Here is a 24,239-nt window from a genome sequence, read left to right as displayed (position 1 = left end):
GAAGGTGTAAACATACAACAACATTTTTACTCACTCTAAGGTTTAAAAATGTATAGACAATGACCAGGTAAATATTCAGGGTTCTGTTTTAAGTGATAGACATATTTGCTTTCTTATGGGATAGAAAAGGCACAAGAGAACTGTCTTGGCATGATATTGAGTAACTTTTCAATGTCCAATGGGCATTTTAAAAAATAATTTTTACGTAAACTTTATTTACTTGAAATAGAAAAAGAGGAGAGAAAGAGAATTGCCCATCTATTAGTTCACGCCCCAAAACTAAAAACAGCTGGGACCACACTGAAGGCAGGAGCTGAGAACTCAGTCCGGGGCTCCTGTGTATGTGGCAGACTCCAGCACCTGATCACCTGCTGCCTCCAGTGGTGAGCATCAGCAGGAAGGATGAGGAGCAGATCTGGAATTAGACCCAGGCACTCTGATATGGGAGTGGGCATCCCAAGCAATGTCTCAGCCACTCTGTCCTGTACATTTGAAACTCAGAGTGAGCAGGTAATACTCACATGACTTAATTCATATTAGATTATTGCTTTTACTGATTCTTGTTTGTGAGATAACTATTTGAATCAATAGTATATGTGCAGACAGCCTTTAAAATGTATGTTAATATTACAACGTAAGGTTAAGGGCACAGTGCTTTGCCATGTGGTTTTCTTAAACCCTGGCAGCAACAAGAAGAATTCATTAGGGGTGAGGAGAGATCCTTAGAGCAGGAATCAGTGTTGCTGCTGTCTGCAGAGGTCCACAGGATTTCTCTGGGGGTTACCAGCACTGCAGCACTTGCTGATTGAAGGGGAGCAACACATACCACACAAAGTTAAATGTCAGATTTACTAAGCTTTCAGTAGTATGAAGATTTTAAAGTGTGGTTTCATTCATAGCAGTGTCTTCACATCTCTGGAGCATTAAGAAATTAAGATTCTAATAAGGCTGTTTTGTAAAGCTTGAGGAAATGGAGGTTTGTAAGCCTGACTTTTTTTTTTTTTTTTTTTTTTTTTTTTTTTTTTTACAGGCAGAGTGGACAGTGAGAGAGAGAGAGAGAGAGAAAAGGTCTTCCTTTTGCCGTTGGTTCACCCCCCAATGGCGCCGCTGCGGCCGGTGCACCGCACCTATCTGAAGGCAGGAGCCAGGAGCCAGGAGCCAGGAGCCAGGTGCTTATCCTGGTCTCCCATGGGGTGCAGGGCCCAAGCACTTGGGCCATCCTCCACTGCACTCCCGGGCCACAGCAGAGAGCTGGCCTGGAAGAGGGGCAACCGGGACAGAATCTGGCGCCCCGACCGGGACTAGAACCCGGTGTGCTGGCGCCGCAAGGTGGAGGATTAGCCTATTGAACCGCGGCGCCGGCAAGCCTGACTCTTGATTCAGTGTTTAGTCTTGGAAACCTTAGCTTAGTCTCAAAGTTAGCCATTGGTGCAAAATTAGATTTCCAGAGCCTGCATGGTGTCAGCTGCATATGACCCAGTGAATGTTTGAACAAGGGAGCGAATGAATTCCCAGGTCTGCCACCTCAACTCCTTATGACTTCATTGACAAATAGTATTTCAGCATGTATTCAACAAGTTTTGGGTAACATGTATTCAACAAATATGATATCTTTTTAAAAAATATTTACTTTAATTGTTTGAAATGCAGAGTTACAGAGACGCAGAGGCAGAGAGAGAGGTCTTCCATCCACTGGTTCGTTCCCTTGGTGGTTGCAATGGCCAGAGCTGTGCTGTTCTGAAGCCAGGAGTCTGGAGCTTCCTCCGGGTGTACCCCGTGGATGCAGGGGCCCAAGGACTTGGGCCATCTTCCACTGCTTTCCTAAGCCATAGCAGAGCGCTAGATTGGAAGTGGAGCAGCCAGGACTTGAACTGCGCCCATATGGGTTGCTGACGCTGCTGGTGGCAGCTTTACGTGCTATGCCACAGCGCCGGCCCCAACAAATATGATTTCAGCTTCATTGGCAAATATGATTTCAACATGAATTCAACATGTATTATGTATTGTGTCATTGTATTGTGTCAGTGTGTCTGATGTGATGCCTGTTCAATGAGTTAGGTAGGCATGCTTAATCCTAATATTTTTTAAATTATTAGGCATTGTGTCCACCTTTAAAAAATGGTCATGTCTGAATTCCAAACATTTATATTGTCTCTGAAAATATTGAATAAATTAGAAGTAGAGGTCAGAGATTCTGTCTCCATGATCTGTCAGAGGTGCCTCCTCTTGTCTGTTGTCTGATAGTGCTGTTCTTGAGGGGTTTGCTTTGTTCTGTCCAGCGGTTGGCAGATGTTTTGTTGTGGGTCTCCTTGCCACATCCTTAATCTCACAACCTTGCCAGCCTTTGTTAATTATCCCTGAACTGGAGCAGTCATTTTCAACACTACACTCCAAGCAGGCACTGTATGGACTGGTGTAGCCATGGAGGAAAGACTTACAGCAGATAGCAAAAATTCGCTGGAGTACAATTTATGCTTAGAGAAATAGCCCTTGGTGGAATGACAGTGATCCAAGTTTCCTGATTCTCCACTACAGTGTTCTCGCTTTGCTTGTTCATGTTGCAGGAAGATAGAGTTGTGAACATGAATTGAAATGATTGCTTTACTTAGGGTCCAGCTCATAAAACTAAGCCATTTGTCACCTTCTTAGATCTGGATATGGAAGGTAATATAACTAAGTTTTCGTCCCAGTAATCTTTTCGTTACCTGTGAAGAATTTGGGAAATAATTTGATAAATAATGCAGGGGTTAGGGGAATGTGGGGAGAGGAAGTAAAATATAATAAAAACTCTTCCAAGATATTTGGGAAAAAATTTTATTTTTTAGATTTATTTTATTTGAAACTCAGAAGTTAAATCAGGAGAGAGATCTTCCATCTGCTGCTTCACTCCCCAAATGACCGCAACAACCAGGGCTGGGCTAGGCAGCCCAGGAACTTCATCTGGATCTTGCATGTGGGTGGCAGGGGCCCAAGCACTTGGGCCATCTTCCGCTGCTTTTCCCAGGTGCTTTAGCAAGGAGGTGGATCAAAAGTGGAGCAGCTGGGACACAGACTGGCACCCAAATGGAATGACGGTGTTGCAGGCGGCAGATCCACCCATTACACCACAATACTGGTCCTAGGAAAATGTATTTTACAGTAGTAATTGTTCAAATATGTGTTATCTGCTAAGCGCGGACAGCAGGTGGGATTTCCAGTTGGCATTGCTATTGGATACTTTTGCTGCATTTACATTTGTTGTTCCTCACGCTCTTCATAGATTTGGATAGGCCTTTTTTCAGCTAATTTGAATAACCAAGTTTTTACTCTTTCTACATAATTTTAAAATGTGAAAAGAGGCAGTACAACTTGAAGACAAGGTAGGTATTTTTCATTAGTTTACAGACATCTGAACAAATATTACAGGTTGAATATCTCTAACCTGAAAATCTGAAATCAGAAATGTTCTAAAACTTAGTCTATGCAAATATTACAAAATCTAGAATGTCTGAAATCTGAAACATGGTTAGTCCCAAGTATTTCAGATAAAGGATACCTGTCCTGTATTAGAAATTACAGAAACTTAATTTTTTATAGATTGAGAAATATACATTGTAACACCAAGCATTCTGTACTTTTCTAGTATTCTAAAGTATATCTTGTATGTGTGTTTGTGTGTGTGTATGTATATGTGAATTGATGTATATTTGTTTTAGATTATCTTAGTTTTAGCTTTATGAGGTAATTGTCTATATAGTCTGCAGGCATAAGAATGCATATTTGTGTCTTTAAAAGGTGATGCAGAAAATTACCAGCCTCTTTCAAAAACTGGAATTATTCATTGGAAATATACATGTTTTCATGTTTGAATTTGATTTTTTAAAGGATTTATTTATTTGAAAGGCAGAGTAGAGAGAGAGGGAGAGACAAAGAAAGATCTTCCATTGTTGGTTCACTCGCCAAGTGGCTGCAGTGGTCAGATCTCGGTCAATCTGAAGCCAGGAGCCAGGAGCCAGGAGCCAGGAGCTTTTTCTAGGTATCCCATGTGGTTGTAAGAGCCCAAGTACTTGGACCATCTTCCACTGCTTTCCCAGTCCAGTTACAGGGAGCTGTATTGGAAGTGGAGCAGCTGAGATTTGAACTGGTGCTCATATGTGATGCCGACACTGCAAGTGGCAACTTTACCTACTACGCCACAGCACCTGTCCCGAATTTGAATTCTTTTTTTTTTTAATTTGACAGAGTTAGAGAGAGAGACAGAGAGAAAGGTCTTCCTTCCATTGGTTCACCCCCAAAATGGCCGCCATGGCCAGAGCTATGCTGACCCGAAGCCAGGAGCCAGGTGCTTCCTCCTGGTCTCCCATGCGGGTGCAGGGCCCAAGCACTTGGGCCATCCTCCACTGCTCTCCTGGGTCACAGCAGAGAGCTGGACTGGAAGAGGAGCAACCGGGACTAGAACCCGGCACCCATACGGGATGCTGGCGCCACAGGCAGAGGATTAACCAAGTGAGCCACGTCACCAGCCCTGCCGAATTTGAATTCTTGACAAGAGTAGTCTGTCAAAATTTTCAAAATTGTGTAGCTTCCAGTAACAATACTCAGGGTACTCTGGCTTTTTACCGACATTCTGTTCTTAGAAGTATATGTTTGGAGAGGAAAGTGGTAGAGGTGTGTGTGTAGATGTGGGGATGATATAATTATATAATAATGGCTGCCTTTGAAAACAAGAGTGAAGATTGGATCCCATGAGAGTACTTCAAAATGTTTGTGGAAAGGAATCATTAAAATATAAGTGAATTTTGGTACAAAAAAGTTTTGAAATACATATATAGTTTTTAATAATACGTGTTTTCAATGAATTTTTTAAAAGACTTCTCCCATGCATAGATTTCCTAAGGTTTTTAAAGATTTATTTATTTGCAAGGCAGAGTGACAGAGAAAGACAGAAAAAGGCAGATGGAGGGAGAGAGACAGAAAGACAGGTGTCAATCCTCCATATGCTGGTTCACTCCCCAGATGCCTGGCTTCTCAAAGCCAGGTGCCAAGAACTCCATCTGGGTCTCCCATGTGGGAAACAGGAACCTAAGTGCTTGGCCATCATCTGCTGCCTCTGAGGTGCATTAACAGCAAGCTGGACTGCAAGTGTAGATGGGACTGGAAGTCAGGCATGCCCACGTGGGATGTGGGCTTCCCAGTGGTGATTCTACCTGTCGCACCACAACACCTGTCTCAGCTTATTTTTTAATTCTGCTAATTTAGTAGTGTCCTTGTAAGATGAGCCAGTTATCTTTGTTGATTTCATGACCATGGATGGCACCTCTAACGTTAACAAGTTCTCCTTCAAATGATGTCACAAAGCCATTATTACTTAGATGAAAACTACATACATTACAAGTCTTTTTGTTAGGGCCTAACAGTGCCGTCATGGAAAAGAACAGTAAACCCTATAGGTCAAACAGGGCAGACAGAAATGACAATCACCACCCCTCCCCCCATTAAAAGATCTGAATAGACGTCTTGGCACAAACACAGGGCCATGAATAAGAATCAGAGAAGGAGTTCATCACATACTTGAGCCCCTACTATATGCTGGACCCTGTACTAGTATCTGAGAGACTTTTTAACAGGTGCACTTTCTCAGTCTTAAAAAAAAAATTCTTCAAGTTGTTTAACTTCCATACACATCAATTAGGAAAGAAAATTGTGCAAAACACATCCAAGGGGTGTAATAAATGGAATGAATGGAGGAAAGGCAGGGAGCCTAGAGTCTTGGGTCTCCCTCTGAGAGGCTCAGAATACTAAGGATGAAGTCTAGAGGTCACCCAGCTCATCACCCTCAAGGATGGGAAGGCTGGAAGGGTTCATCAGAGAGGTTGCTGTGAGCTGGAGCAGTCCCATGGTATCGTCCATAGTGATTGAATGCTCTGTGAGAGTAACCAGGACCAGGGCTCAGGATCTCTGTGCTCCCTAGTGTCAGGACACTGGCTTGGAAGGGAAGGTTGTGTGGACAGAAAAGGAAACAGATTGACAGAGGTGAATATGAAGCAGGGTGAATATGGAGGGTCTCTTTGGAGAGGGGAAATGTTTCAGAGGAACAGAATGCGATGTGTAGCCTCCCTAGTGCTAGGAAGAAGCTAAGGCTGTGTTAGTGTCAGTGCACTACAGAGTCTCGCGAAGGACGTACTCAAGGGCACTTACCTGCACTCCAGAGGGTGGATGCCCAGGCCTCCCTCCAGAGAGGCTGACTTAAGGCCCTACACAGATACACAGTCTTATTGGCATATTATTCACAAACTGCATAATTTACTTAAATTTAAGGGGTAAAATTCAATATTTAGCATGTTCATAGTATTGCAGTCACTACCAACGTTAAATTGTAGAATATTTTTGTTCCTTCAAAAAGAGGCTTAATTAGCAGTCACGTCTGCCCACCCCAGGAAACCTTCAATCTGTATTCTATCTTGAAAAATTCGCCCATTCTGGATATTTTGTATTAAAAAAAAAATCCCAACGTGGCTTTTAGGACTGGCTTTTTTCTCTTTTCCTGATATTCTCAAGGTTCATCCATGTTGTAGAATGTATCGTTACTTAATTCTTTTTTATTGCTAAGTAATATAGCCTTCACTTGACAGATAATTTGGGTTGTTTCTACTTTACAAATTTACATTACAAATAATGCTGCTAGGAACAAATATGAGGAATCCATGTTATTTATATATAAAATAAATACATATATAAGAGGGAGGGGGGAGAGAGAGAGTACACGTGTGTAAGGGAGCAAGCTTCCATCTGCTGGTTCACTTCCCAAATGCCCACAATGTCCAGAGGTGAATCAGGCCAGAGCTGGGAACTAGAACTCCATCCAGATCTCCCACGTGGTGGCAGGGACCCAACTACTTGAGCTATCACCTGCTACCTCCCACGATGCACATTAGCAGGGAACTGGAATTGAGGACTGGAGCCAGGAATTGAAGCCAGGTACTCTGATGTGGAATTGGGGAATCCCAACCCAGCATCTGAACCTCTGTGCCACAGGCCCACCCCAGGAATCTGAATTTTTAAACAAGCACACCACACCGCTGATTCTCTCGCCAGTAGCTGTTGTACCGTCTGGTGAGAAACACTTACCTGAATAGTCGGTAGTGTTATGTAACTCCTCCCTCCACAGCATGAAGTCCCTCGGTCCACATCTCTGATGGGTGCTGCTATGACCTCTGCTTGAAGAATCTCGGCCTAGTGAACATGTAGCGGAAGTGCTGCGTTAAGCCATGGTCTGCAGGTACAGGAAGATTGTAGGGAGACAGTATAGGCAGGATAGATTAGTTCTAGACTTTTCTAGAATATCCAAGTGAGTTATTAATTCTTGGTGGTAATGGGAAGGAAGGGTGAGAGGTAACAGACTTTATCAGAGCCAGAATCCATTCAATAATGGGGAATTTAAAATAATAATTGTATTTTTCATCGACTCAGACACAGTTATGTCTAATTCTGGCCTTATCTACTTTTATCATCCTGTTATTCCAAATAAATGTATTTTTACTGTTTGAGAGAGGAAATCCTGGGATAAATAACTGAAGGATATCGTACAATAAAAGAAAATGCTGGGTTGTGTTATTTTGAAACCTCTGGTCTACTAGGAGTGTTTAGATGTCATACAAGCCCGAGTCAGAGCTGTGCTTTTTTAGGTTTCCTCCTTAGTCTGAGAATTCTGTGATCTATCTTGAAACTTGAAACTGAAAATAGCTTCTAGGAGATTCACAGTCCCCATGATCACTGCCCCTTCGCCTGGCTGTGCTTAGAGTGAAGGGAGACTCACATCTTTCCCAGGGAGCTCCTAGTTTTGGAAGCTGGGGCTGTCACAGCCAGTGGTCTGAATTAGGAAGCCACAGAGATGTGTTTTGTCTAGCAGGATTGTCCTTGACCAGTTACCCATTATCTGTTTCTCATCTTTGCTTTAGATTATTTCACAGATAGGATGAGGGTGCCTTTCAGAGATAGTTGTTTATACTGTCCAGTGCTGCAAGGCAGAGTTTCTGTCCAGGATGGACTGCACATACAATGCTGGTCCCCAGAGATCATAATGGAGCTGACAAATTTCTTAGTGCCTCATGACATCACAGGGCATCACATCACTCGTGTGTGTGCATGTGGTGATGCCGATGAAAGAAAACCTGTGCTGCTAGTCATGTCAGAGTACAACTCTCCTGGTATTCATGATACATGGCACTTGATCATAAGTGACTATGTTTCTGGTTTACATATTTGCTGTCCTATTCTTTGCATCATTATTTTAGACTGTGTTCCTCTGCTTATATAAAAAAAGGTTAATTGTGATACAGTCTCAGGCAGGTCCTTCAGGAGGTATCCAGGGGAAGGCACTGTTACCATAGTGTTACCATAGTGACACAATTGTCCTGTTGACCCTGAAGACCTGGGACAAGATGAGAAGGTGAAGATGTGGTACTGATGCTCCTGTAGGCCTGGGCAGTGTGTGTGTGTTTGTGTGTGTGTCTTAGCTTCTGATGGAAAAGTTTAAAAAGTTAAAAAAATTTTAAAAGTAGAACAAAGCTTATAGAATAAGGACATAGAAAACCAAAATATTTTTATACAACTATACCATGTGTTTGTGTTTCAAGGTTTTAAGTGTTGCTATGGAATACTCAAAGAGTTAAAAACATTGAAGGGGATTATAAGAAAAAAATGTTACAGTAAGCAATGGTTAATTTATTACTGAAGAAAGACTATTTTATAAGTTAAGTGCAGCTTTAGTGCACAGTGTTTATAAGGTCTGCTGTGGAGGACAGGAATGTCCTAGGCCTTCACATTCATTCTCTACTCACTGACTCACCCAGGGTGACTTCTAGCCCTGCAGACTACTCATGGTAGGTGCTCTACACAGGTGTGCTGTTGTGTTGTATCTTGTTGTAATGTTTTATGTGGCATTTGTACTGTACTTTTTCTATGTTTGGATGTACCAGCATTGCACATTACATTGCAGGTGCCTGCAGCTTTCAGTTTAGGGACATGCTGTACAGGGTTGTAGCCGAGGAGCCATAGTCTGTCTATGCCATGTGACTCATGTGTAGAGTAGGCTATACCCTGTAGGGTTTTAAAGACCACTCTGTGATGCGTGCCACACTGATGAGATTGCCTGACATGTTTCTCGTAATGTGTTCCCATCATTAATTGACCTTTCCCCCTCCTAATAACAGCATAATTAAAACATACAAGTATTGATAAAATAAGAACTATTTTCCTACCCACCATCATAATCTCTGTGAACAGTGTGTTATATATTCTTCTAGACCTTTTTCTGTGTCCGAAAAAAAAATCAACAATTTATCTAGTTTTGCTCAAATAGGAACACAGCAGCGATCGTCTTTGTTAACTTGTGATTTTCCCCTTTAAACAGTTTTATCGTGATCAACTTCCTGTGTTAGGGCATTGATTTCTGCAACGATTACAGTTGGCTCCATGGTTTTCTATCGTATGGATAAAATAGTCTCCTACTTTTCACTGTTTTATGCTGTGATGCATGTCTTCAGATATTGTATATATTTTGGATCACCTATTCTGTTTTGCTGTTCTAGTTCTCTGTTAATAATTTTACTGCCAGCATGACACTGACATCCTTGTGGTGAACTGTTTTGGAGGAAAGTGCTATTAAATTTGGTTGCAACCAAGTTTGAGATGTATTTATATATATCTATGTTCACAAACATGTGCACACTATGTATTATATTACACACATACACATTATGCTCAGTAGATAGGATGGATTTATAGTTTAAAGAAGGTGCTATGAATAGTTAAAACAAGTGGCTGGCACTGTGGTGCAGTGGGTCAAGCATATTGGAGCCCCAGCTGAGAAGGCAATGGAATGTGGTCCAAATACTTAGGTCCCTGCCACCCATGCGGAGACCTGGTAGAACTCCTGGCTCCTGGCTTTGTCCTGGCCCAGCTCTCATTTCACGGCCATTTGGGGAGTGAACTAATGGATGGAAGATCTCTTTCTTCTGTCTCTCCCTGTTTCTTTGTCACTCTGTCTTTTGAATAAAATAAATAAAAAAAGTTAAAATATCCTGCAAATCTCTGGAGATAGAGAATAAAAATTATTTTTCAGAAACTTCCATTTGTGTAAACACAGACACAAAGAATTGGATTTTAATTAATTTGTGAAGCCTATTCTCCATAATTCTTTTTAAAGTTTGTGCATACAATTTAAGAGAATTATATCATTGTAGCCTATCATATCAAAAGAAATTATACCTCTGGGTGCGCATTGGGCACACTGGTTGTATCATGTATTTTTTTCTGGTTTACTCTGTTGTCTTTTTGCCAAAGTCAATCCTAAAAGGAAGATTTTCTCACCTTTCTGAAGTAAAATGTAATTTAGGAATCAATGTTACTGTTATAATCATTAAATATAAAAAGTAAACAATAGGCAATTGATCTATTTTATGTAAACCATAGCCCTCTAACATTGCAAATTTCATATTAATAGAAAAATAAGATTGAGACACAGTAGGTCACTATGTTAATAGTGACTATTTCTGAGTGGTGTAATTATGAATAATTTAAACTTTCCAGATTTTTATTTTATTTTTTTTAAAGATTTATTTATTTATTTGAAAGAGTTACAAAGAGAGAGAAGGAGAGGCAGAGAAAGAGAGAGAGAGTCTTCCATTCTCTGGTTCACTCCTTAATTGGCCACAACGGCCAGAACTGTGCCAATCCGAAGCCAGGAGCCAGGAACTTCCTTTAGGTCTCCCACCTGAGTACAGGGACCCAATGACTTGGGTCATCTTCCACTGCTTTCCCAGGCCATAGCAGAGAGCTGGATTGGAAGTGGAGCAAGCTGGATCTCGTACTGGTACCCGTAGGGGATGCTGGCACTGCAGATGGCGGCTTTACCCACTGTACCACAGCGCTGGCCCCCAGTTTTTTTTTTTTTTTTAAGATTCATTTTATTTATTTGAAAGGCAGAGTTAGAGAGAGAGAAGGGGAGACAGAGAGCTCTTCTATTCGCTAGTTCATTTCCCAAATGACCACAACGGCCAGGGCTGGACCAGACAGAAGCCAGGAGTCAGGAGCCAGGAGCTTCTTCAGGTCTCCCAAGTGGGTGGCAGGGCCCAAGAACTTGGACCATTTCATGCTGCTTTCCCAAGCACTATTATAGGGAACTGGATCAGAAGTGGAGCAGCTGGGACTTGAACCAGCGTCTGTACATGAGGATAAAACTATAGAACAAATGATCTTAGAAGGTTTGGTTTGAGGGAGGGTGGAGTGGAGAGGTCCCACAAAGATTAGAGTGGGCAGTTTCTTTCCACTGGTGGAGGAGGCCTGCCAACTCAAAGGGAGATCTCTGACTCCACCCTGTACTTTTCATAGCAAGAGCTTTTGAAGTCCTTTGTGCTAGTTAGAGACTAGCATAGTTAAAGCAGCTAAGTAAGGTATGTAACTGATTCTATTATTACATTTATCTTTGCTGATTCTTATTTGATTGACAGGGAGTTCTCCACCCAGAAAGTTTGATTTATTTTGGCAGTTGGAAGAAGATTTTATGGAGCACTTGTTATCTAAAAAAAGTAAAGCTGGAGAACCTGCCTCTTCCCACTTCATTTTTTTTTTTTTTTTTTTTAAGTTTTTTGGGCTGGTCCTAGGGAGCATGCCTAATCTAGGGATTACTCATCCAGCATGACCCAAGGGCTGGTTTTGTAAATGTTACCAAATCTATTCCTTAACCACAGATGTTCTTCCATTGTTGTGTCTTATAGTCAGAGTTGAATGGTGGCAATTAGTCCTGTGAAGCTTGGATAAACTCAGACCTTTAGGTCTTTTTGTTGTCTGTGAGTTTTAAAGTACTTCATCACAAAAATCAAAAGAAGGTTGCAAAGTAAATTAAATTATATAGTTTTTTTAAACATTAACTTTTATCATTGTAAAAATTACAGATGTTCACTGTGTATGCTATTTTAAAAATATAATAAGCACAAAGGAAAAAAATATAACTTACACATCATTTCATTATCCTTAAGTTAAGCATTGTTGGTGTTTTGGTCCTATTTCTGTTTTTGCATATATAATCTGTGCATTTCACTAAACATGTTGTGAGCATTTTGTAATATTTCTGGTTTATTTTTTATGTCCTGCAAAAGCGACTTCCTGAAGCAAATTAGTAAGTGGCATTATTTATGGTTGGCTTGGCTAGAGATAACTTTTATATTATAATAGCTGTCTTAGGTAGACTTTGAACAGACCTTCAGATGTAATGTGTTAATGCTTATATTCTTGATTGCTGTACTCAAATTGACAGGTTTTTAGAGTTGGTAGTGTCTGTGATTGTGGAATTCAGTTTTTTAATTTGAGAAATGAGAAAAATAAGCCCATAGAGTTGCCAGCATCACTACGTTATTTAGTGATCTTAAAATATGGCTTTGCAAAGCAGCTGTTACTTCTGTTTTACAGATTTACAAACTGGGGTATTGAGAATTTAATCAATGTGTTTTTGAAAGAATCATGTTGTGTTTCTTTGCATGCTCAAGTATGGAGGAAGAAGTCAAGCCTGTATGTTAGTAGTTTACTAATGAATTGACAAAATGTATTTGATTGTGTATTTTCATCCACCAGTGGATTGATTTGGTGGCATGCATAATTGGTTACCATTACCTTGATTTCCCTCACATGTCTGTAAGAAGTTTATGTTAATATGATCCTATAGAAAATACATGTATTTCTGTTTGAGAATATTTTTTCATTTTTTTTTTTACTTTATAGTTACACAGAATGGCCAATGTTTAAGGAACTATACTTTTCAGTGGTAACAATAAAGTGGCAATTGAAGTTCTAGTTCTTTAAATTGCATGTTCAGTATTAATACCTTTCAGTTGAATTTGAAAAAGCATTAACTTCTTGGAAGTATTTTCCAGTGTACTCGAGACAAAAATTTCATGGCTTTGGAATTATGTTTAAAGAAACCAAAATGATGCCCTATGAGATTTATCTAGAAGGGAATGGTTGACAGTTTCCCTCTTACCTTGGTAAGAGCTTTGGGAGATGCTTGTGAACAACATGAGCTTTGTTGACCCTGAAGTGTTGCGTAGGCAGCCAGGGCCTGTGAACATGGCGTTTGTACTGCTTCACCATCCTTGCCGCCTTGCAAAGTTCTCTCTGGAATGGCAGAGGTGCTCCTCGCGAGGCCTGCTTCCTGTGTGAGTACCTATTGTGGAGCCCTCCATTGAATGGGAGGTTTGTGAGAAGTGGTTTCCCACCAGCTAACAATGCCGCCTCTCCACAATGTAAATACACATTCCTCTGGGGTCAGGCTCACTGTGGCTGGTTAGAACGGCCTTGCAAAGACACATATTTTGGAGTTCCATTTATTTATAGTGGCCAGTGGAAAATTAATATGCCCGTTAAATCTATTTTTAAAAAGAGAAGGGAAGTGTTTCATCTAACAGTGTTGGCTGAATGCAAATCAGTTGGCTATGGCATATTTTGATTTTGCTAGTGCATTGCTCTAGGAAATGAATTTCAGTATCTTACTAATTGTTTCTATCTTTGAAGCTTGAAGTTCTCATTTTAAGAGTTATTTTTAATACCTCTGAAAATTCTTTGAATTTCTTTCATAAAAGATATAAATAAATGATTGACCCTAGATAAAACTGGATTTAAAGTGGGTTTATTGGACAGTAAATGAAGATCTAGAGGTCATAGCAGATAAGATTCTAACTTGGGAACAGCCACACAGTATTGTTTGCCTTTACTTTGTAGATGTTGATCATTTGCTTTGAATTTTGGCCATGAGTCTGATTGTGGGAGAGATTGAACTGGAATCCCTACCTGCAGGGCCTGGATTTATTGGTGTGAAGTCCCAGGCCTCACTCCACTGGGGCTCCCTGACCATCTCAGCAGGAACTACCTGGCATCCCATTTTCTCACCCTCCAGCCTGCTTCTCTGACTTCTCTCCAGATTTACCAGATGAGTTCCTCTCACAAAAGTGCTTTTTAAAGAGTGTAGCATAGGTCCCAGAGAGAGAAATCCGTGATAGAGTTCTGAGACCTCTTCATTTGCATGAATTTGTTCTTTGTTCAGACCTTATCAGTGGGACTGTAGAAAGTATCTAAGAGGGATGACAGTCTTGCTTTACTACAAAGTGAATTTCAAACTTTCTTACACATTTTCACCGAAGCGGCTTGTGTGGCGCAGCAGCAGTTGTCGTCTGCGAGGACCCTAATACTTTATTTGCCATTTTCATTCTTGTGTTCCTTGCAGTTCACCAGTAACATTAACTGAGAAAGCATTTTTGTGTGCTCATCACATAGGGAGCAATATTAAAATTGATTTGGAGAACATGACTTTTATATCGAAGTTGAAATTTAAAATGATTTTTCTGAAAAGAGTCTAAAATGTGTTAATGGACTCCTTAAATTTAGAATTTGCATAATTGCAGCATACAAGAGTGATTGTACAGAGTAGAAACTAAGTCAGTGTTCATTAAAGAGAGGGATGCAGCCCCTTACTTTCTTAACAAATCATATTAGTGTGAATTAATGTCCTTATTCTGCCTGGGTACTGTTTAGAATATAGGCAAGCACCATGCCTTCAGACACTGAAATTCATCTATTTGCATGTAAACCATACACTAATTATCATTGTCACCCATTCGTTAAAATAAATCTCCTAATGCTCTTCAGCAAATGACTGCTTTTTTGTTTAAAGAAAATATTTTTCAAGAGAACTCTGTGTTTTTGTGCTTTCAGACTGTTAGTATGAATTATTAGTGGTGTGGTTTCATACATGTCTCATATTAGAATTCACTGGAATGGAATTTTCAGAACTAGTGAATAGATAGCTGCTCCTTTCCATGATGTATTTTTGCACCTGCTAGTTTGTTTCTTTCTGAGTGTTGTCATTTCATTTGAATTTTCTGTTTCTAAGTAACACCTGGTATTTGCTTTCTATTGAGTCACCTTAAGTGAAATACAAAACTGATTATGAGAATGTCATCAAATGTAATGATTCTGAAGATATGATTTGCTTTTAGAAAAACATGGTAGCCGGCGCCACGGCTCAATAGGCTAATCCTCCGCCTTGCAGCGCTGGCACCCCGGGTTCTAGTCCCTGTCGGGGCGCCGGATTCTGTCCCGGTTGCCCCTCTTCCAGGCCAGCTCTCTGCTATGGCCCAGGGAGTGCAGTGGAGGATGGCCCAAGTGCTTGGGCCCTGCACCCCATGGGAGACCAGGATAAGCACCTGGCTCCTGGCTTCGGATCAGCACAGGTGCTGCAGCGCACCGGTCGCGGCGGCCATTGGAGGGTGAACCAACGGCAAAAGGAAGACCTTTCTCTCTGTCTTTCTCTCTCACTGTCCACTCTGCCTGTAAAACACACACACACACACACACACACACACACGGTTTTAACTGATCTTCAGTGTATTCTATACTAATCTCATTGCTTTTTCTCTCCCCCTGCTCCATGGGATACAGTCAGACACTGTTTTGAAGAAAAGATTTGAACTAGTATGCAACATTAGTTATGTTGGAATTCTTCCAAAACTTATTAAGTATAAATTGGATGAAGCGCCAGTGGTATTTAATGATACAGATTGTTTTCTTTATGAGTGTGTTTTTTTTTTTTTTCTTTTTTTTTTGACAGGCAGAGTGGACAGTGAGAGAGAGAGATACAGACAGAAAGGTCTTCCTTTGCTGTTGGTTCACCCTCCAGTGGCCCCCGCGGCTGGCGCACCGCGTTGATCTGATGGCAGGAGCCAGGTGCTTCCCCTGGTCTCCCATGGGGTACCGGGCCCAAGGACTTGGGCCATCCTCCACTGCACTCCCTGGCCACAGCAGAGAGCTGGCCTGGAAGAGGGGCAACCGGGACAGAATCCGGCGCCCCAACCAGGACTAGAACCCGGTGTGCCGGTGCCGTGCCGCAAGGCGGAGGATTAGCTAGTGAGCTGTGGCACTGGCCTTCTTTAAGGGTGTTTCTTAACGTCTCTTCCGTGAAACAAAGCAGGGTATGTAAAATAAGCATGATTGAATTTTCCAAGGGCAGTTAAAAAAAGGTAACGGAAAAATGGGATAAAAAATAACTATTTTGGTGCAAAAACTGTTGAAATCTTTGCAGTTCTTTTCATAACACACATTTTCATGAACTTGAAAAGGTTTGAGAGATAGAGTCAGACAGAGTGTATGCTCCCATCTACAGGGTCATCTCCAGTGTCCACAGTGAAGGGCAGCATCTAAGAGCCCAGAGTTCCATGTCTCTCATGTGGTGGGAGGAGCCCCATCATTTGAGCTGCTACTGCTGCCTCCCATGGTCCACATGAGCTGGAATCTGTAGTCGTGAGTTGGAGCTGGATATGGAATTCAGATGCTGTTTGGACATAAGTCCCTTAACCACTAAGCCAAATGAACTTTTAAAATACCTCTCATATGCCTGGATTTCAAGATTTTTTTTTTGATGCCAAAATTAATTTATCTCAATTCCATCTCACATAAACTTTTTTTTTGAAGCACCTTCTTATACAAATTGATTAAAGAAATAATTTTAGTCTTCTCCTGGCTGAACAGAAATGAATATTAAGGCAGGAGGCATGTTTCAAAAGCACAAAATTCACCTCTGTAACACTTGTCAGATTTCTTTTTTTTTTTTTTTTTTTTGTTTATTTTTTGACAGGCAGAGTGGACAGTGAGAGAGAGAGAGAGAGAGAGAAAGTCTTCCTTTTGCCGTTGGTTCACCCTCCAATGGCCGTCGCGGCCAGCGCGCTGCGGCCAGCGCACCGTGCTGATCCGATGGCAGGAGCCAGGTACCTCTCCTGGTCTCCCATGGGGTGCAGGGCCCAAGTACTTGGGCCATCCTCCACTGCACTCCCTGGCCACAGCAGAGAGCTGGCCTGGAAGAGGGGCAACCGGGACAGAATCCGGCGCCCCGACCGGGACTAGAACCCGGTGTGCCGGCGCCGCTAGGCGGAGGATTAGCCTAGTGAGCCACGGCGCCGGCCCACTTGTCAGATTTCTAAGTCTGGAAAAGAAGCCACAGCTGGGAGACCAGGTTTAGACATTGGGGCTTATCTCAGGTGAAAGGTTTCATACAACATGGAGGTGTCTTCATCAGATGCGTCCGATGTGGATTTGTTCTTAGCTAGCTGAGTAGAACATTTCACTGTGACCATATTTAACCTCATGCTTCTGTTTTCTAGAATCCTAGAATTCTAGTACAGGGCCTGGAACAAAGTAGTTGCACAATAAAATACTTGTTTAAAAACATGGCCAATTATCTTTATTCAGATCCTTTTATTTGATGTTATTTTACCTCTTAACTAATTCCTTCTTTTGGAGTATTAGTATTATTTTTTTCTTAAAAGAAGACACTTCCAATCTGTTTTGTACTTATTTTACAGTAGTTATTTTAAAATAATGCTCCTGGAGCTGCAAAGCAAGGGTGCTGTCCTGGCAGACTCCTCAACAGTGACTTGCTAAGCTGCTGCTTTTCTTTGTGAAGTGGTTTTGCCTCTGTGGTAAATCATGGCACATCTCATTAGAATCACACCAGAAGACATAATTTTTGTAGTAGTTTATGATTCGGTTTCTGCTGTTTCTCTTCCCCTCTCATTTTTAACTATCTAGGCTAAATGATAATATAGCGCATTTGTTTGACTTCCCTTTAAAGTACTTGAAAAAGTGCTTTAAAACATCAGTAAGTCTGTATGTAGGTAAGGATGTACTGAAAACTCCATCATTACCTTTGTGGAGGGGACCAAGGGCTGCACAGGAGAGGCTGTGTCCTCTGGATGTTTGTGAAAGTTATCTTTTAATATGTTTTCAGTTGTATGCCATGTACTTCTTTTTTTACCTGCCCTCCCCCAACATTTATTTATTTGAGAAATTTTTCATCTACTGTTTTACTCCCAGATGGCTGTAATGGCTAGCCTGGATCAGGCTTCTTCCCAGTGTCCCATATGGGTGCAGCGGCCCAAACATCTGGGCCATCTGCTGCTGCTTTCCCAGACCATTAGCAGGGAACTGGATTGGAAGTGGAGCAGCCAGGACATGAACCAGTACCATAGGGGATGCCGGTATCACAGGCCATGGCTTTACCTACTACACCACAGTGCCAGCTCCTTACCTGCTCTATACATTTTTTGTCAGGTCTTCCACTTGTATTTCATTGTCAGATTCTTAGGTGCCACAGTCATTCTGCTAAGAGAGCAATGACTTCTTACCATCACTTTCTATCTGGTTCTGCTTGAGCAGATTGCTTCTTAATTGCTGCATGTGTAGACAGGGAGCACCAGCTATTGCACCTGAGTGCTGTGAGGTCAGGTGTGAAGTAGTGTGCAGGTGCCTCAAATAGCAGGTGCAGGGGTAACTTGGGCGCTCTCCCTTCAGGCTTTTGCGGAAAGCTTGCAGTTGTTAAGGTGTGTGCAACACATTTCCCCCTTATTAATGGGTGTTATGCTTGGGGTTAGGTACCCAGGTTGATGCACAAATGTGAATTCATTTTGTAATAGATCTCCAAAGGTGAGTCTAGAAGTCATGTATTAAAGTTCCCATATCACATGCAGATAAAGAAACTGGAACACAGAGTTTGTGTGGGACCACACAAGGCAGGTGGTTGTGCACAAGGGCTGAGTAAGGGGTGAGCTGCTTGTGCTGGGAAGGGTACGTTGTCTTCCACCTCCCCATGCGGCTTGGTGTTGCATCGGATGGGGCTTTAGGAGTGACCTTTTTCACTCTCTGACGGATTCTCGAGAATTTTCCCTCTATAAAAACACATAGAACTCCAAATTTCACTGAAGTGAATGTTTTCAGTTCTTCCTGTGCTTAGATGCAGTATGTGACACAGGGGGCTTGGGCATGTGTGAGAATAGGGCTCGTAGCTTTGTGATGTTTCCGTGGAGATGCTGGACTGTCATCCTTGGGCTGTTAGAGAGGTTTACTGTGATATACTTGTACCTGAAATCTAGGTATTCAAATAAAAATGCTTAAATACACCTGCAGACTTCCCCACCCAGCATTTAAAAATAGTGAATGAAACAAATGAGCCTTGGGTTGATAAACTTTTTTGTAGATAAGCTCTTTTTGTCTTTTGGTTAATATTTGCAGAACTGAGCTGTTACTTATGTGAGACTGTGGGCCTGAGGTCTAGAGATTATATGTGTATGGTGGTACATAATACAATATCTGTAGTAATATAGATGCAAATTTTTCTTTTAATTTTTATTTTCCTGTAATGATTTGTGTTATGTTGGGCAACTTTGGAAGCACCCTTAGTGTATTGATGAGGGGTTATGGAAGCAGACTCAAATTACAAACTATTTTTATAGATATTATTTTCATGGGTAGATTATTTTTTTGCCCCCAGGATATAATGCTTTTCTGTACAATAGTTTTGAATTCAGGTGTAACTATACATTGCCCAATTTAATGTAACACAAAGGTAATTTAAAGAAATTATGCAATGCCAAATGGAAATAAAACACTTATGTATCCTTAAAGACACAGATTATTCCCTTATAGCTGCCAGGAACACAGTGGCAGTTGTTGGTTGGTTGGTTGGTTTTTCGGACTTGTTGCTTGAATTATCTGTCACTACTTATTCTTAAAGTATTTATTTATTTATTTATTGGGGGTGGAGTGGGGAGAGAACCAGCAAGTGCAAGTGCTCCTATGTGCTAGCTTATTCCCTAAATGCCTACAGTGGACAGGGCTGGACTGGTTGAAGCTGGGGAGCTGGGAACTCAGTCTAGGTCTCCTATCTGGGTATCAGGAACTCAGTGGGTTGAGTCATCACCATTGCCTCCCAGGATTTGCATTAGCAGGAAAGTCAGGAGCCTGAGCCAGGTGTTAGATCCAGGCGCTCTGATGTGTTCTAGGAGATGGGGGCCAGGAGTGTCTTAACCACTGGTTAAGCAACCATCCCTTGATATTTGTTTTAATTGGGAATGGTGGAGTTTTTCATCTAAAAAACTCAGTTTCACAGTGTTTCTTTGTGGATTTAAACATTTGCATCTTTTCTCCTGTGCTTGTGATTGGATGCAAACAGTAAGAATGTTTTTAAGGTTAAGAACTTTTTCAGACAACTGTGATTTCACTTCACTAATGAACACACATCAGACAAGAAGGCAAATTCCAGACTATTTGTGCCTCAATCAACCAGCTGGGCACATACCTCCAGGTACTGCTCACGTCTCAAGAGGTTTTTCTGCATGAACAATTATCACCACTCCTCCTTTCATTCAAGTGGCAAGCCATGGCAGGAGCCTTTCTTGCACAGCTGTATAGAACCCAGCTGTAAAATTAGATTTCATTGGCATAAAAACACAGCGATTACCAACACTATATGCTCAATGCATTCCTTTTCAACATTTTACTTAGATTCTTTCTCCTCCTTAGGCAGAAGGCTCAAGCTGTCCTCAAGTAAGGGAAACAGGCTTTTCAAGTTTTTTAGCTTTATTTAACCTACACTAAGTTAAGTATGGTGGGCAATGGATGATTGAAACAGTGTGTTAAGAGCAGAGGGGAATCTTAAGGACTAATCTATAATATTTATTTTTGTAAAAGAAGAAATTAATCGCTCAAGTTCAGAGCCACTTATTGGCAAACTCCAGATTAGAACTCATATTTTCCAATACTCAGTGCTGGGACCTCTCCACTTTTCTTTTTTCTTTGACATAACATACTGGTTCTTTGAGCTGCTTTTAGCAGAGGGCCTGTGAAAAGCTCTTAACAATCCCAGTCCTTCTCCATATCCTTTTTTGCACTGTTTGCTTTTTTTTTTTTTTTTTCCAAAAATCAAACTAAAGTTGAGGTGGGGGGTGTTTGCTGTACTAAACGCCTTCCCTCATGGTTGCTGTATGTGTCTAGGAGTGAGAAATGCCAAGAAGGGAACGCTGACACCACCCCCGGTTCTCACGTCCAATCACAGTGCCCCACATCAGGTTCATAATGGCCACATGCTAATTCCACATGGGCCCAGCTAGTGCCAGGGCGCTGGTGTCATGTTACTGGGAAGGGAAAGAAAAGCCACATTCTCACAGGGGTAGGGAGGTGGTAAAAACAGTCAGGTGTGTGTTGGCGGATGAGCAGATGTTCTCGGAATTTCAGAGGTAAAGAAGATTGCGTTGTGTCTCTATTTTGTCTTCGTCTACCCCCACCCCCCCAATTGGTATTGTTAGTATTTCTGTAGCTGCTGCTAGTGAGCTGGGAAGGCTAGAAATGGTAACAGCTTTTGCAATTTGTAGGTCTTGAAACGTCAGTCAGGAGACTTCCTTTTTCCAAGCCAGCATGGATCAGGAAGGCATGGGTTTTTCCGATGAGAAAAGCAACAAACCATACTTTGAAATCCCATTAGCTGTAGGAATGCATAAAGCTGATGATCTCGCCTTCTCTTTCCCTTGTGTCCCCTCCCCCTTCTGTCTGATTAAATCTTGCTAAGAAAACAGCAAGGCATCCACATTTGGAAGTTGTCCCTCGTGGTAGCTGATGGCATTCATGCATCAAGACCACCTGTGTGGGCAAGGTTCGTGAATGCAGTTTACCTCTTCTGTGTGATTTAATTCTGTGTTAAGTTTTGTGACTTCTGCATTTTCCTTTTTTTTTTTTTAATTACAGCGATGGTATAAACAAATGTAGATTAGCTACACAAATGTTTATTTGCCATTAAGTTCCATTAGGGTTATGTTTTCTAGGAGAAGCCATTTAGAAACCAGTCTTCTAATACCTCCTAAGGTCTTAGCTGTCCTATGGTTTTGTTATTTTGAAAGAGTGCAGAATACAGTAATTTCTTTATGACCTCCCAAACCCTCTGCCTCAGACACAGCATAACAAAATAAAGCCCCTGTTTTCTGTGATTTGGGAAGTTTATCAGATTGTTATTTGGAGTACCCATATAGTTTCCCCCTCCTCCCTGAAACGGAAAAGCAGTCCTCCCTCTCCCCTTTATAACTTTTAATTCATCGGTAGAGTTCTCTGCAAAGTTTTTGACAGTGTTCTTAAAACTGACCCACAATGGTCTGAATCAAGCCATGATTTTACTAATGTGCCCATGAACATACTTTGACACATGCAAAATGTTTACAGCTGTTTAGATTGTGGGAGGTGACTGGTTAATCCGTATTTTATTGAAGATTCTAGCTTGACGCAGTAGTGAAGTCATCCTTGCCTTTAGTGATTGGAATTCGGAAGAGCCTCCCCTGAAATCATTTGCAGGTAGCTTGATTAGGTGCCTGTTTTATGGGTTCAGCCAAGCGGATTTTGAGTTGGAGCACAGAAGCAAACGCTTAACAATCATTTGATCCCTTACCCCAGCTGCCTCCCCCAGCACTCCCCCAGGGTAGTCACAAAGCTGGTGGGAAGCCTCTTTGGGGTGTCGGTGATATGAGCTGGGGGAGCCTGTGGCCTTGCCTGGCGTGTGGTTGCACATCCAGCCTGATGGATATACTTTGTTTCTTTCCGGGTTGTTAACATTTCTTTTTCTCTTGTCATCTGAAACTAATCTGTACTGTACTGCTAACTCACATCTTGAATTAATGTAAGGAAATTTGGGTCATGGGCCCGCAGAGTGAGGACCAGGACATTTTGTTACTAAATTGAAGGCCAGGTTCACAGACTTAAAAACTCTCCCAGCAATGATTAGGGCTTTGGCTTTTTGTACTTAGAAATGCTTCCCGGTGTACAATTGCCATCTCTGGCCTTTGGAGATGGCTCAGCGGTTCTCTCCTGTGAATCAGGTTTTTCATGAAATTGGCCAGTGCTTTCCTTAGTATAGGCCGAGGCCAAAATACCTTGGAAAACCTTTTCAGACTTAAGAGTAGGAGAAGCAAAATAAGAGGAAAAAATAATAAGCCAGTTGCCTAGAGAGATGTAAAAACTGAAAACCCTTTGTGACCTTCTTTTAAAATAAGGTTTTCTTTAAAAGCTTTGGGGACAAACTCGGGTGGAATTGCATGTCTTGCTACAGTGAAGATCTGTTCATTTTGTTTCCCGAGTGCTCACCCCTGCCACTTAGCACCGGGGTTGTTGGTAATGCTGGGCCTTGCTAGCAGGTAAGCTGTGACTCGCTGTCCTAGCAGAGGGGGAAGTGAACCACAGGGCTCATGTGGCATCCTCCCCCTGTCAATCAAAAGAATAGAACTGGTGGGGCATGAAGCACTTGCGGTTTTAGTGTGAGGATGTGTGGTTAGGAGGAGCAGTTGTGAGGGCCTGTGGTTGTTACCAAATGCTTAGAGATGGAAGTATGGGTAAGAGCGAACGACTAGGAGGGAAACCTTGGTGCTTGCTGGGGGTGGGGATACATTCAGAGGACTAGGAAAGTGCCTTGCAATCTCTTCCATTAGCTTTTTCTGATTCATTTTCAGCACGTTCATTCTCCTCCGGAAAGGGTGATAGTCTCAAGAATGGATTCATCACAAGGTCTCTCATATGTGTGGGCTCACAGGGCAGGTGTGAGCAAAACGCTTGACCAAAACGCTTGAGTCCTGTGATAGGATATCCGTGTGTTTAGGAGGGAAGGAACTGGTCCAGTGAGTGTGTGATCAGGGAGGTTTCTCCTGAGACTCTGACAAGTCCACTTACCCAGGGATCCCATGTCTCTTCCACTCAGCTGCCCTCACAGCTGAGGTCAAGCAAGTGGCGAGGATGATGGCACACTGCACCTGGGCAGCTTGTGGGACCTCACTTGGAGACATTTGGCTCTGTGTAGGTGATGACAGTTTGAGACAGCACATTTAGGATCTGATCCTGAGATGTGGTGAACAGTCCTGCCCAATGTGATGGAGAGGGAGGGAAGGAAGGGGCCGGGGGGGGGGGGGGACGAGAACATGTGTGAGGGTAAGTGAGCCATACAAACCAAACCTGAGAACTCAAAGGAGAGGTGAATTTCCCTGCAGATGTAAGGTCAAAATACTGCAGCGACTCCCTAGTTCATCATCTTATGACTGAACACAGTACTGTTGTAAACAATGACCCGAAGTCCCTAAGGAAAAATAAAGCTATGGCCAGCCAGTTCTGGAATGAAGTAAGAAAATGCATAATTTCCATCCATCTTCATTACAAATGATGAAAGCTTTGGTTCTTTTTTTTTTTTTTAATTTTTTTTAAGATTTATTTATTTGAAAAGCAGAGTTACAGAGAGGCAGAGGCAGAGAGAGAGGTCTTTCATCTGTTAGTTCACTCTCCAAATGTCTACAATGGCCAGAGCTGCGCTGATCCAAAGCCAGGAGCTAGGAGCTTCTTCCAGGTCTCCCATGCGGGCG

General features: G+C 41.9%; 1 protein-coding gene across 14 annotated transcripts in view; it reads left to right on the top strand.

Annotated features, from left to right (window-relative positions):
* FNDC3B (fibronectin type III domain containing 3B) overlaps positions 1–24,239 on the top strand; it is a 360,686-nt gene that overhangs the window by 54,174 nt on the left and 282,273 nt on the right. Inside the window, exon 1 of one of the 14 annotated variants that reach the window (XM_089330929.1) lies at positions 20,922–21,092. The exons of 12 other annotated variants lie outside the window; for them this stretch is intronic. The gene's annotated coding sequence lies outside the window, so the exon portion shown is untranslated. Of the gene's footprint in view, positions 1–20,921; positions 21,093–21,377; positions 21,506–24,239 lie in introns of those variants that run through there. One more of the 14 variants, XM_089330931.1, reaches the window with a different exon arrangement.

The sequence above is a fragment of the Oryctolagus cuniculus genome, chromosome 4 (genome assembly GCF_051225735.1).
Source record: "Oryctolagus cuniculus isolate XC-2025 breed Fujian yellow rabbit chromosome 4, ASM5122573v1, whole genome shotgun sequence".
Taxonomy (NCBI): Eukaryota; Metazoa; Chordata; class Mammalia; order Lagomorpha; family Leporidae; genus Oryctolagus; species Oryctolagus cuniculus.
The sequence above is the reverse complement of the archived record's forward strand: the minus strand, read 5'-3'. Positions and strand labels throughout refer to the sequence as shown.